This window comes from Canis lupus, chromosome 27 (assembly GCF_048164855.1).
Source record: "Canis lupus baileyi chromosome 27, mCanLup2.hap1, whole genome shotgun sequence".
In the NCBI taxonomy this organism is placed as follows: domain Eukaryota; kingdom Metazoa; phylum Chordata; class Mammalia; order Carnivora; family Canidae; genus Canis; species Canis lupus.
Genome location: NC_132864.1, coordinates 19,823,352 through 19,837,193, shown reverse-complemented (window position 1 = coordinate 19,837,193; position 13,842 = coordinate 19,823,352). Strand labels below are relative to the sequence as shown.

Genomic DNA, 13,842 nt, shown 5'->3' with positions numbered 1-13,842 from the left:
ATGTAGGGGCTTCCTGGTTGGTTTACGGCATGTCCTGCCTTGGGGGTCATGGCCGTGGAAGAATGACAAGTTCTGAAGCTCGGGCTTGGATTGTTCAGTCGAAGCCAGAAATCCCAGGGTGGCAGGTATCCCAGATGAATCCATTTTATTGCTTTTGGCTCAACTGTCACCATTTATAGCATGTATTTCCCGCTCATAAGCTCCTTCTGAACTTGTGTTCTTAGCCACAGTCCTGGGATAGTTATATATACGGAGACAAGCGCCCATCAGCCCCACTTACTCTGGAGCAGACCTGGAAAGAGTTTTAAGCTAGCCAGCAGCTTCCCGCCTCTCAGCCAGCTGCTCCTCTCAGCAGCCAGTACCTAGTGTCTGAGGAGGAACTCCAGGTAGGCATTCTCAGATGCGGCAATGAAAAATGACCATCATTTCCTGCATCCATTTCCCCTTCCTTGGCGAGGAAGCAAAAAGAAGGCCTGAGCTTTCCCTCCAGTACATCCCAGAAAGTCTGAAGGTCTAATTCTGTTTAGCAGAAGACTAGTCCCTTCTAGAGCTCCCACAAACTGTTAGAGTTTGTGGTCTGGGTTGTTTCTGGAAGGGCACAAGAGAAATGCGTCTTTAGAGGCTCTAGTAGTCTTTTGGAATAGACTTATCCTCTTCGCCTTTTTTGGGGAACTCGCTGTATACATGCTAATCGCTTAGAGCAGGAGTTCCTGATGGGGGTGGTTTTGCCCCCCAGAACATTGGCGATGTCTGTAGACATTTTTGGTTGTACAATTGGGTGGATGAAGGGGTGCACCACTGTGATCTGGTGGGGGGAGCCTGGGGATGCTGCTCCACATCCTACAAGGCCCAGGACAGCCACCCCTCCTCAAAGAGTCATCCCGCCCCAAATGTCACTAGTGCTGAGATTGAGGGCCTCTGGCCCAGAGAAACAAAGGTGTACTCTTCAGGTGGGGCCAGGGAAGATCTTGGGAGAGAGGCATCTGAGCAGGGAACTGGGAGAGTGAAGGACATCTGTGGGCAGAGGGGACAGGTGCAGAGGCAGGGTAGGCACACACATTTGGGGCATACCACCAGGGGACTGAGGATTTCCACCATGAAGCAGGGAGTTCCCAGCGGACCATGAGATCTCTTGCTGGCCCTTCCGGGGACTCCCTCTAGGCACTGGGTGGAGAACAGTCTGTGATTAGGGGGCAAAGGGGAGCAGGGGGCCGGGAGCGGGGGAGGCCACTGGCATGTCTAGACACGATGTGGAAAGGGAAGCCTGAGTAAGGGCACTACATCTTGTGTACCTCCTACACACCTAGAACTCTGCCAATGCTTGTGTGTTGGTTGGAGTTGGAGGGGCTTAGTAGGAAACACATGGTTCGGTTTTTAGGAACCTGTAATACCATCAGACGATGAACACAGGACAAGTCATATGTAAGAGTTTGATGACTGGTATTGGCCATGAGTATCATAGCTGCCTACAGCCATTTCTGTATAGTTTGGGGGGGGGGGTTCCACGCAAAGAGCACTTCTCTGCCGTCTATCCAATAAATACTATGTAGCACCTATGATGTACCAAGCCCAAGGAGTCCCACAGATCCCCTCCTGACATTTACTAGCTGTGTGACCTTGGGTAGTATGTTTCTTCACCTCCCTGAGTGACAGGTACATCGTCTGAATACTGGAGAGAGATAATAATGGTATTGACCTCGTGGCATTGTTGGGAGTGGGGTGAATCACTTGGCACCATGCCTGGTAACCAGCAAAGTCCCAGTGAATGGTGCTGGTGATGAGATGCTGTTCTGTGGCCCAGGAGCCCACAGCCAGAGCAGAGGGCACCACAGAGCACTCTCTTTAATGTCATCATTTCATTATCAAATTGCATCTTAGCTCATCCCTACTGGAATAGATGTCCAAGACATACTGTTAAATGCAAAAACATACTGCAAGAGTGCATACAAAGCATAGTCCCATTTTTGCAAAGGAAGAAGTTTTACGTATTACACGTTAGCATGTAGTAGAATAGGTTATGAGCAATATACATAAATAGGCATCTATTAGAGGACTGTCTGCAACGATACGAAACGAGCAGTTAACAGGAGTACAGTGTCTCTGCACAATGGGATTGGGACCTGGAGGTAACTTGCTGTTTGTGGCAAAGACAGGCTCATTTCTGTTTCCTCATTTCCCTGTGGGTTACAGTGGGGCTGAGGACTGGTCTGACCCCTGCAATGAGCATGCCTATGTGTCCCTTCTGGGCAGAGGTTATTTAAAAGCATGTGGGAGTCTTCTCTGTCTTCCCTTCTTATAGTGATTCTGGGGTTGGAGGAGTCACCAGTGTCTCACATGAGACTGTGTAAGTGAGAGATGAGCTTGTCATGACTCAGACTTCAGGGCTTGTTTGTTATCAGAACAGAGCAGAGCTACACAGACTGGTTCACACTGGAAATAGCATAGGCTTCTGTACAGTTGGATTTTTCGAAAATAGGCATGCTTTTGTTTATTCATTTACTTAGTTATTTAAAATATTTATTTATTTATTTTAGCATGAGATTCGGGGGAAGGACAAGAGGAGGATCATGGGGAGGGGGAGAGAAAGTACCAAGCAGACTTCCCGCTGAGCACAGACCTGACACTGAGCTCGACCTCATGACCCTGACATCACAACCTGAGCCAAAACCAAGAGTGGGACACTCAACCGACTGAGCCACTCACTATTTATTTATTTTTAAATTTAAATTAAATTTTTTTAGAAAGTTTACTAAACATTAAACTTTTCTCTAAAAAGGGTATGTACTGTATAACTCCAACTATAGGACATTCTGGAAAAGGAAAGACTTACAGAGAGAGTAAAAAGATCAGCGGGGGCCAGTAGTTGAGTTGGGGGAAGGATGAATAGGTGGAGCTCAGAGGATTTTTAGGTCGGAGAAACTGTTCTACATGATAAGGTGGATAATGGGAGGTACACGTCATTGCACATTTGTCCAAATCCATAGGATGTACAACATCAAGCATGAACCTGAATGTAAGCTATAGTCTTTGGGGCGACGACACATGGGTGCAGGCTCATCGACTATAACAGATGCCCCACACTGGCGAGCCATGCCGACCGTCGGGGAGGCTGTGTATGGGGGGCGGGGGAGGCGTATGGGGACTCTGTACTTTCCACTCAGTTTTACCGTGAACCTAAGACTGCTCTGAAAGAACTATATATATACGAAGTCTGGTTTTTTTTTTTTTTTAATTAAATGTTTGCTGTGGAATGGACCATTCATTCCTAAGATTTCAGAAACGTAAAAATTCCTGAAACACAGATCATTATACTTAGGAATTAACCAATCGTGCAAAGTGTAGGTGTTCAGGGACAGGGTTGGTGGTAGATCTGTGTACTTGAGTGAGAGGCCAGCTGGGGGCCTCCCAGTAGTCTGGGGGCTCTGGGACTCCATGGCACTAGAAAGGAAACAGGGAGTAAACCCCTTCCAGAGGATAGTACCAAAAACAGAAGTCTGCGAAACTGAAGGCAGGTTTATTTTTGTGAAGCCGGGTCTGTATGAGCTGTGAGCTGCCTCTTTCTTTTGGTATCTTTCTTCAGAAGGAGACCAACAGCCCCAGCCAACATCTATAAATAAACAGCCCAGGATGATCTGTGCCTCCTGGTTGCAATTGTCCCAACAAAGGAACATAGCCCGTTCCCAGATCCAAGCCCCCGTGACCACGCTGAAGCCTCGGCAAACATTTGAGCCTCCAAAAAGAGGTTTTCGTGGTTGCTGTGCAAGAATCCTCAGAGGCGTTTTCAGCTTGGTCCCCTGGCCACAATTTAGGGAGAGGCTCAGCCAACGATTGTGAGGCTAAGTGGGAGGAGAAAAGGCAGAAGGGCCCAGGGGAGAAGCAGTCTTTAAGCGACTTGACTTCTTAAAAAATCACTTCCATGCTGACACACACTGGCCCTCCGATCGGCAGTGGAAGGACGTCTGGAGATTAGAGGGCCGGGGCTGCTCTGCTGTTGCCTCGCTTCCACGAGTCCACTGCATCACACTGTCCGGGCTCGCCCCCTTGCTCCCGAGAAACTGGCTGCGAGGCCAACAGCAGGGTCCTAACTGCAGACAGAGGGGTGCCTGCGTCCTCCTGTTCCTGACCCTCTTTCCTATGACTTCCGCCCGCTCCGTGGCTCTGACTCCCTTCCCCTGGCTCTGACCCGCTCCGTGGCTCTGTCCTGTTCTCCGTGGCTCTGTCCCATTCTCTGTGGCTCTGACCCACTCCCTGTGGCTCTGTCCCGTTCTCTGTGGCTCTGTCCTGTTCTCTGTGGCTCTGACCCGCTCCCCAAGGCTCTGCCCCCTCCCTGTGGCTCTGTCCCCCTCCCCGAGGCTCTGACTGCGCCCTCCTCCTCCTCCTCCCTGCTACCCACCCCCCCTCCTGCTGCTGGCAGTGAGTGTGGCCCTCAGCGCAGGCCTATCCCCAACCCTCTTCCTTAGCGGTCTTCTCTAGCCTTCTCCGGGTCTGCCTCTGTGCCTTTACTGAGATGCTCTGCAGCAGAGCAGGCTTCCTGGGACACCCTCAGGACACCCCTCTGCTTGGTTTAATGTCAGGCTGTTGTCAATCATCGATCATCGTGAAATTCTTAATAAATGTTGACCAAGGGAGGTCCCATTTTCACTTTGCAGGGAGCCCCACAGATCCCACAGCCGGTCCTGCCTGTGCGAACCTTGGACTTCAGCTCTTACACACAAAGTACCCCGGCAAGTGACTTCATTTCTCTGTCAGTCTTCTTGGTTTCTTAGGTGAGTCCAGTGGCATCGTGCTGGGAAATCAGTAGGCACAGTGCCTGGCAGGCATGCGGCAGGCACTCAACAGGTGCCTGTGAGGGTTATTAGGGCTTCTCGCCTTCTCTCCTCCCTCGAGCTGGTTCCCTCTGGCTCATCTGGGTCAAAGGGAACACGAGTCATTCAAAAGTGTGACTTGCTCACTGTTGGCTCCTCCCACTTCCACTCCCCACATCCATCAGCTCCTTTTTATTCTGTATTTGAAATGTTTATTAAATCTTTCTTCTCCTTACCTCTCTGCTGCCACTGTGCAGATTCCACTTACACAGGTCGTTGTAAGAGTTTCCTAATTAATCTCCCCACCACTTGAGCTAGCCGAGAATAAGTCAAGCTGGCCCAACAGGAATTTATGCAAATACCCATTTGTCCTTGAAGATGGAGCACCGCTCCTTTTGAAAGAGGGTGGGAAAATAAAAGCCAACAGCACTGGCTGCTTGCGTGCAGTGTGTGCAGTGCTGGGCTCGGAGCACACGATCTTGCACGTAATCATCGCAAAGGCCCTGTCAGGTAGACGTGGTGACCCCCCTCTTTTGACAAAAGAGAAACTAGGGTCTAAAGAGACGGTAGTATGGCCGGACAGTTTGGGTGGCAGACTGGGATCCCTCCCCAGATCTCTGTGGCGTGGAAAGTACTTGCTCTCCAAGAAAAGGCCACCAGTGGAAAAGCGAAGGAAATCAGAACAGAACCTGTATTTTAGTCCCTGGTCACGTACCAATGTCGGTTTCGGGGTGTGGATCACCTCCGATCCTTATGTAAGCCGTTGGCGGTAGAGAAAGCTGGGGGAAGGCCCTACTGGAGATCTCTGTAGCGTGTTTGCACCTTTTCTGTGCAAACAGAAAAAGAAACCACCTGCCCTCTCCACTACGTACTCCGTCCCTGTGGCAGAACTCTTTGATCTTACTGTCCACGTCTCCTGACCGTCCCCGCAGACATACACATACACGTGCACACACCAGCTCGCTCCCGCAAAGTCCATGTCTTTGCACGGGGAATACTGGCCCAGGTTGCTGCACCCATCGGCCGACCCAGCCCCGCCAACGCGGCGGTGGGAGTCAAGAACCGAGACAGGAACCGGGCCACGTGAATTTCACCAGAGTCGCATTCGTCTACCTCCCGCCCTTTTGGCGACAAAAATGCAGCGGTGTTACTTGCGACTTATACGTTGCAAAATGCCTCCCCCACCCCTCCCCGTCCCGTGCATCGCCCCCTCCCCTCTCTCTTTGAGTTGGCGTGTAACCCTGATGATCCAGCCAAATGAGTTATTTGAGATGGAAACGTTAATTTATTTGAGCAGATGGGTGTCAACGCTGCTCTGTAAAAAGGTGGCGGTATGCCGCCTTGGCCCTGAGCACCACAGATGAAGTCCTGGCTGCGTCGCTGAATCACCGAGTGTGAACGGAATCATATGTTAACAGCACTAAGGGAAATGCCTATTTAAGCCGAGCCCTTCCAGAAAACAAACCATTACCCCCCAATCTTTGTTTCAAATCTGGATTTTCACGTCTCTTGATTTGCCGAGGGTCTTGAAAAACCTGAAACTCATTATTTCTCGAAGTGTGGTCCAGTGACCGCCCACATCAGAGTCACCCGGGGGCTTATTAAAAACGCAGATCCGTGGGACTGGCCCCCCGACCTACAGGCTCCCACTCTAAGGGGTGTTGGCTCGAGGGGCCTGCGGTTTTAACAAGCTCCCTGGGTGACTGTCATGCACCTAGAATTTGGACCCCTGTGGCTGAAATTGCGCTGTCAAGCTGCCCAGGAAAATCCTTAAAACAAAACAAGAAACCCAGGGATTTGAGGTGTTGTGTTTGTTTGTTTGTTTGTTTTTTCTTCTGATCCTGTTTTGTTTTTTTCTTGTTTCCTCTATCCTTTCAGATATTTGTGCAAAAAAGAAAAAAGTATTACTTTTGTGGTCAGAAAGAAATAAAGCGAATAAATAGCACAAAGAGATTATTTGTGCACGAGAAGCAAAAGACGGTTTGGAAATTTCAGGAATTTCCAAGACAAGGGACCTCCCTGTCCTTGGCACTGAACTTTAAGCCTGGCTTCTCCTCGGACGCCCTCCCTCCTGCCTGCCTCCCCCTCCCTAGCCACAGCCTTCTCTAAGTGTTACATCCAATTTTCTCTTGAATACATGTAGTGAGGAAACTCAATGACTTCCCAGGGGACCCTACTTATGGGGAAGCAGCGCAACGAGAAGATTTATGAAACGTCTGTAAAATATGTGTGTAGGAACTCGAGACATTTTGATCGCTACCAAGGAGAAAAATGGACAGTTTCTTACCAGTCAGTTTCATGAGCCTTTTTTAAATATGGGTTTTTAAAATTAATTAATTTTTTCCCTCTTTGTTAGGAATTCTTGGCACAGACCCGAGCCCCGGAGAAGGGAAACATTGCCCACGGGCTCTATGTCCAAACTGTCAGGTTCTCAATCCCAAATCTCTGGGGGCAAGGCCAGACTCCGTGTGCTTCCCATGGAGTGGGGAAAGGCCTGTCAATGTCGTCAAGAAGGGGGAGCATCTTATTAGCAGCGCGGCTCCCACTGCTCTAACAGGCTTCGTGCAGGGCCTCTCCCCTGGGCTGGCTCCATACCCACTACCAATTTTGGGGATGGGAAGGAGCCTGGAACGTTCACCACGCCATGCCAGGCCTCTCCACCTCCAGCACCCTTATCAACTGCGGGACCATCCTTTCAGCATTTGGTTTTTCTCAGCCCCACAGGTCCCATTCCCTCCCCTGGGGACTTTGCAGCCAAAGACAATGAGCAAAACAGAATTTCCTGCCTGGTGGAGGAAGAGCAGGCATGGGAGGGGTGGGGTGGTGCTTGGGGGGGGGTGGACTCTCTTTGGGTCCCTGCATCCTGCTTCTGTCACCAGCTTGTCCTGGATTCTCTCTTAGCCACAATCCCTTCACTTGTGAGAGAAAAATCCAGAGAGTCTGCTTTAGCAGAGTGTGATGAAGATTAGAGAAAATATGTAAACAAACGCTCCTGCCCTGACCCCCAGGGGACATACGGAGACATTTTCAGGTTGTCACACAGGGGTGGGGATGGGGGCTGCTTGCCACTGGCTGCAGGGTCAGGGGTGCTGCTCAGCACCCTCCTATACACAGGACAGCTCTCCACAATCAATAATTGTCTGGCCCTGGTGTCTGTGGTGCCAAGGTTGAGAAACCCTAATAAACATAAAGGGCCTGGCAAACAGTTCAGTGATTAAAATGCTAATAATGGAAAAGGCTGCGGAGAAAGGAATACAGTAGGTGTTTTCAATAAACCTTACTATTATTAGTAGATCCCAGATAATTGGTAGTTGCTTCCTGGAATGCCTCGAAGGATTCTCAGGCTACAAACAATCTCAGCTAGACAGTGTCATGATTGATTAGTGATGTCTGCTCTGGGCATGGCAAGGGGAAGTGGCAGCGTGAGTGCAGTGTATTTTCTGACCCTGGACACTATGATGTCTAGCATCTGTTTCTGCTCTGACATCCTGTGATTCTATTGCTACGATTCTGTGAGTCTCCCTATAAACTTCTGTAGTCAGCATTATTTACAGAATATTTGAGCAGCCCAGGCTCCTGCAGGCTTGCTTGGCAGGGCAGGCTGGTGAGCTGAGAGCCAGGAAGACAGAACCGGCTCTGTGCAAGGCAAAACAGATCGTTGCTGACAGCATGTGATGTGGGTGACGTGGCAACTCCCCGCTTACCCCCTAAAATAGTCCCCATATCTCTCGGGCTAAAAATTTTTACTATTAGTCACTGCATTGGATTAAAATATTATCTCCAGGAGGCCTTTGTTTCAACGCACAGATATGGCCTAGAAGGGGTAAGCATGCAATCCACGCCAGTGTGTTCACTTGCTAAACCTATTGTTTGTTGCTCGGCGGAACAGAACTGAGAGGGATGGGGCAGGGGAGAGGTGATTTTTGAGAGCAGGTTCGGAGGTTCGGGAAAGTATAACGTACAGGGCAAGACGCACTGCATGGCTCCAGGAGGTGCTGTGTACTCTGAATTAGGGTGACCACCTCATTCTGGGGCTTTCTTAGCGTTAAAATGAAGACCTGATGTTCTAAGGATTCCCTCGGTTTCAGGCACATGGGGGTTGTTGATCACTTAACTCTAGGCCCCGAGGTGTGTGGGGGGGAACTATGTAGTCCTTGCTAGGACAAGGAGTCCTTGTAGTCCCTCGTGTGGCTGCCCGAATTCTCTTTCTGGACATGTTCCTCCTTTGCTTATGAATCTTCTGTGGCTCTCTAGGGCCTGCTGTCTGAGGTCTCCTTATGGTGTTCGAGGGGGCCCTCCCTAGCTGTGCTTCCTGATGTCACTTCATCTATCACTCTCCTGCGAGGTGTCACATCAACTAGTAGCCAACCTGGAGACCCACTGGGTTAGACAAGGAGCTTTCCCTTTGGGGTGGGGGGCATTCCTTGGAGGGTATTCAACTTGTATCAGTAGCAAAAGAATTAATTAGCCCGGCCTTTCTGTTATAAAACTCATCCAACTCCCCCAGTGAGTTGGGACTTGGGATAAGGCTGCCACTTTGTGTCAGGAGGGACCCCGCTTGTCCCACAGAGCCCCAGGAACCCTTGGAGGAAAAGCAAAGCCACCATGAAAACACTCCAAATGAAAATAAAGACTCCTTCCTTCATGTAGTCTTTAAGCTTTCCAGAGCAGTCAGTCATACATTACTTGGCAGATCCCCTCCTTCTCTCTGGTCAGGTAAGACAGGTGTCATGCCCATGTGACAGGTGGAAAAACTGAGGTCCCAGGCAGAGGGCCTGTTCGCAATATAAAAAGGTTTCTGGACAAGGAGAGGCAGGTGCAGTGGTATTTAACGTCTCATGGCACATTGGTGACTAGACGGTAACTAATCAAGAACTCCTGAACTATGTTCTCTGGTGTTTTCGTTCATTCGTTCCTCAGATATTTATTGATGCACACTATGTGTCAGGCAGCATGTTTGTCTCGTAATAATGATTATAGCTAGACTGTGGGGGATTTTACTACCTGCAGTCCCTCTACTAAATTCTATATGCACCCTCATTTTAGTGCTCATGGCAACCCACTGGGGCATGGTTACTATTACTGTCCCCAGGTAGCAAGACAGTAACTGAGATAGAAGAGGGACAAGCAGCTCTCTCAAGGTCGCTCAGCTCATCAGGGGGGGCTTTGCTGAGGCTTGTCCTATGTGCCGGTGTGGTCTGCCTTGGTGGAGCTCTCCCTCTCATAAGGAAAGAAATGGGCCATTTTTCTGAGGCCGGCCCTTTGCCTCAATGATTCCCTGAGCTGCTCCTGCCCAACGAGCGACATCCCAATCAGGAGAGAACGATGACAGTGTTGCCGGAGCATCTTCTTTGGGCCAGGCATGTCCTTTGTGCTTTCCATACCACCCGGTGGAGGAGCTGTAGTTGGGCCAGAAGAAACCGAGGCTTGTGGGGTTGACATGGTTGGCCAAAGCTGGCACAGCAGGTTTGCGGGGAGCAAAGACCCAGGCTTGGATGGAGATGTCGCTCGACTCGGCTGTTGCCTCCAGGCAGCCAGGGCTGTCCCAGAGGACCGGGGATGGGGGTGGGGTGGGGGGAGTTTGCCGTGAGTCTTCAGGTCACAGGAAAACCACAGGAGCAGTTCTCCGGCGGCTTGGTACGTGATCTGAAGCACAGACTCTCGGGACAGGAGCCAGAAAGCCACTCTCCCACCCATTGTAAGCTGGGGACCTGGGGTGAGGACCCAGGACTGGCCCCTGCGGAGTCCCGCTGCCCACGAAGGGCAGCAGGTGGCGCTGTGGCCCCGGTTTAGCAAGGGCAGCGGGAAGGTGGAAAGGAGGGGCGAATCCAGAAAGAAAAACTAGTGGAAAACAAGGATTTAAAAGAAGAACAATTTGTTCCAAAACATTTGCCTTGTAACGGGGTCATCTATAAATTCTGGGATTTCCTGTTTGCTGCTGGGCAGGCCGGCCGGCAGGCAGGCCGCTCTCCTCTGTGCAGTCTGGAAGAATCATTTCAGCCCCACTCATGGGCCCGGGCCTCCCCTGGCCCAGATTGGCTCTGAAATTTCCCGGCTTTTGTGCCCTTAAGCAGGATCCTGTGACTGCAGGTCCCGAGCTGTGCTCCAGTTTCCGCTGGGTGGGAGGAGGAGCAGGATCGTGGTCTTTTTTCAAAGGAGAGACTGTATCTTTCGATCTCCCCGTGCTAGCCAAGCTGCTGGGCTTGTTTTGAGTCATCAGGTAGGAGAAAAGAATAATATGAAAGAGACAGAGGTGGCCCTCTCCTTTTTATTTTTCGTAGTTAGCGATTTTGTGCGTGCGGTGAGAGGATTCAAGGTCTGCCCCCTCAGCGAACCTCAGGTACACGGTGCTCAGCCACAATCACGGTGCTGTACCTGAGTCCCCAGAACCGTCTTCTCCCTGGAAGTGTGTACTCTGTGACCAGCACATCCCCATTCCTCGCGCCCTCCCAGCTGCTGGCAAGCGCCATGCTACCCTCTGCTTCTGCAAGACTTTTTAAAATTCCACATATAAGTGATCCTCTGCAGTATTTGTGTTTCTGTGTCTGGCTTATGTCATTTAGCATAATGTTCTCCAGCTTCGTGTTGTTGCAAATGGCAGGATTTCCTTCTTTTTTTATGGTTGAATAACATTCCATTGTGTGTATATACCACATCTTCTCTGTCCATTCATCTGTCAGTGGACACTTAGGTTGTTTCCAGGTCTTGGCTGATGTGAATAAAGCTTCATTGATCATGGAGGTGCAGGTATCTCTTCGACATAGTGATTTCATTTCCTTTGGATATACACCCAGAAGTGGGACTGCTACATCATATGGGTAGTTGTATTTTTAAGTTTTCTGAGGAAGGAGGTGGCCCCTTTCAAAAGAAGAGAGCTGTTCTAGTTAATATGGGGATGGAAACGTCATTGGAAAAAAGACAAAACTCTTTTTATCAGTCCAGTAGAACTTGAACCAAGTCCAAAGCCCAAAGTGTCAACGGATAAATGGCTAGAGAAAAGACACCCATCCACCCATCCACCCATCCACCCACCCATCCACCATCCACTCATCTGTCCATCCATCTATCCATCCACCCACCCATCCACCGATTCACTCATCTATCCATCCACCCACCCATCCATTTATCCAATTATTCACTCATTCATTCAGCAGACAATTACGGAGTACCTACCATATGCTTGTACCTTGTCTTGTTTTAGGCTGAGGCTAAGCCTAGACCAGCTCTATAGTCTCCTCCTGGGGGCCAGTGGCATGTGGAGGGCATGCGAGTACCATCTGGAGATGGGATCCAGAAGGTGGGCTCAGGATTCCTGGACAACAGCTGTTGGGACCTTTAACGAGAATTGCAACATATTTGGCCAGGGTGAGGGGTACAGTTTGTGGCTGAAAAACAGAGTTTTTCTCTGAATAAGTCAAACGAGCCTGTCTGGGATCAACTCCACGAGGGCTGGACAATCTGGTCCCAGCAAATTAAAACAACATGGGCACCAGCCAGCTACATTTTTGAAAACAGTATTTTTGTTGTTTTAATCAAGGACACCACCCCTGTCCCCTGCCCTCGACAACAAGCTCTGAATTGAAATGGGGCAGAATTTATAAGAAAATAAAACACATCTTGGTTATTCCAGCACATGTTCATTTTCCTTCTCACGAGCTTCACCATTGAAGCGCCTTTCTGTACCCCATTTTACCCTCTGGTCTGCAGGCTTGTTGGGATTGATGAGCCTGTGCCAAGGTAGTGTCTTAGGTGACGCAAGAGCAAAGAAGCTCTTCCGGGTATAACTGAAGCCAAACGGTTGTGGGTTGTGTTCTCCTCCCAGGTGGGGAGTCCCTCTTAGCCAGGGCCTTGGTCTCTGCAGGGACTGTGGGCAGCCAGGGGATGCAGCATGAGCCCCAGGCTGAGTCTGTGTGTTCACTGGGCTTTTATTTTCTGTATTCCATTGCTTTGACATCTTGAGACCCTGCCTGTCTGTGGGGACTGCCCAGCCCAGAGTTAGCAGGTCCTAAAGCTGGTGAACAACTTGCTGGGAAGTGTGATGTGACTTTCAAATGCAGACCAGCCAATCCAGAGGTCAGATCTCCAACCATCACCTTTGTGGGGCTCTCACACACACACCCCTCCCAGGCCACTCACCACCTGCCCTAACCACCCCAGGACACACAACTAGGGGCAGCCCCTATGCCCGAGATCTCACTGAAATTATTGAAATGAGCCCATCCCAAGCCTGCTCACCCTCCCTCACCGCTTCCTGTAAAAACCACAATAAAGACTCTTACCCAGGTTCCCCTTGCTCCCTCTGCCTTCTCACTGACCCTAGGGCTTCCTTATGTGACCCTGCCCCGAGGCTGTGCCCTTTGTTTCTAGAGACCCCACGAGTATAATAAACTTCCTTAGTGACCGGCACTTGCCAGTGTCCCATTAAAAAAAATCCAGGGACCCTTTAAGACAGTCTCCACTGTCTCAGCATCCCGAGCTGGTCACCCTGCTAGCTTACCTGCAGCCTCCTCTTCCCTAAAGTGGAGACAGTGCCATCCCGTGGTAGAGCTCGTGGGGATTGGGTAGGGGACAAAGTGATTTCCCAGCCTCAAGTGAGCACCTCTTCCAAGCCCCTCTTTACCACCCTCCCCCACGTTCTTTCTTTGTAACACTTATTTGCATTTGAAGTGACTCATTTCTCTCTTTGAGGCTGCTTCTCCCTACTAGAATGAAAGCTTTTGTTCATTGCTGAGCGCTCAGAGCCTGGAACAGTGCCTGGCACAGCCTAGGTGCTCCCATACCAGCATGGAATGAACGCGAACGTGCCGCCACTCAGGTGTGCTCGTGCGCCTGTTGCTTTCCTCCCTCCTCCATCTTCTGGGGCCCCTCCTGTGTGTGACCCGGTGTGGATTTGGGCCACTTCACAGATTGGAAGCCACTCAATGAGACTCCTGTCCCTTCTGCTGGCCTGTGAAGCTTTGTATTCACGTGGAGGCCCTCACCCAAGACACCCAGGGCACTTTGTAAACACTAATGACGTAAATGGTGCACTTTGCTG

The 13,842-nt window shown here is 50.3% G+C and overlaps 1 long non-coding RNA gene across 1 annotated transcript; it reads right to left on the bottom strand.

Annotated features, from left to right (window-relative positions):
* Window positions 1-11,031: 11,031 nt before the first annotated feature.
* On the bottom strand, window positions 11,032-13,411 carry LOC140618980 (uncharacterized). The gene is made up of 3 exons (XR_012018953.1): window positions 13,303-13,411; window positions 11,979-12,138; window positions 11,032-11,663 (listed from the first exon to the last, which is right to left on the bottom strand). It is a non-coding gene; the product is annotated as an uncharacterized lncRNA (long non-coding RNA).
* Between the last annotated feature and the right edge of the window lie 431 nt (window positions 13,412-13,842).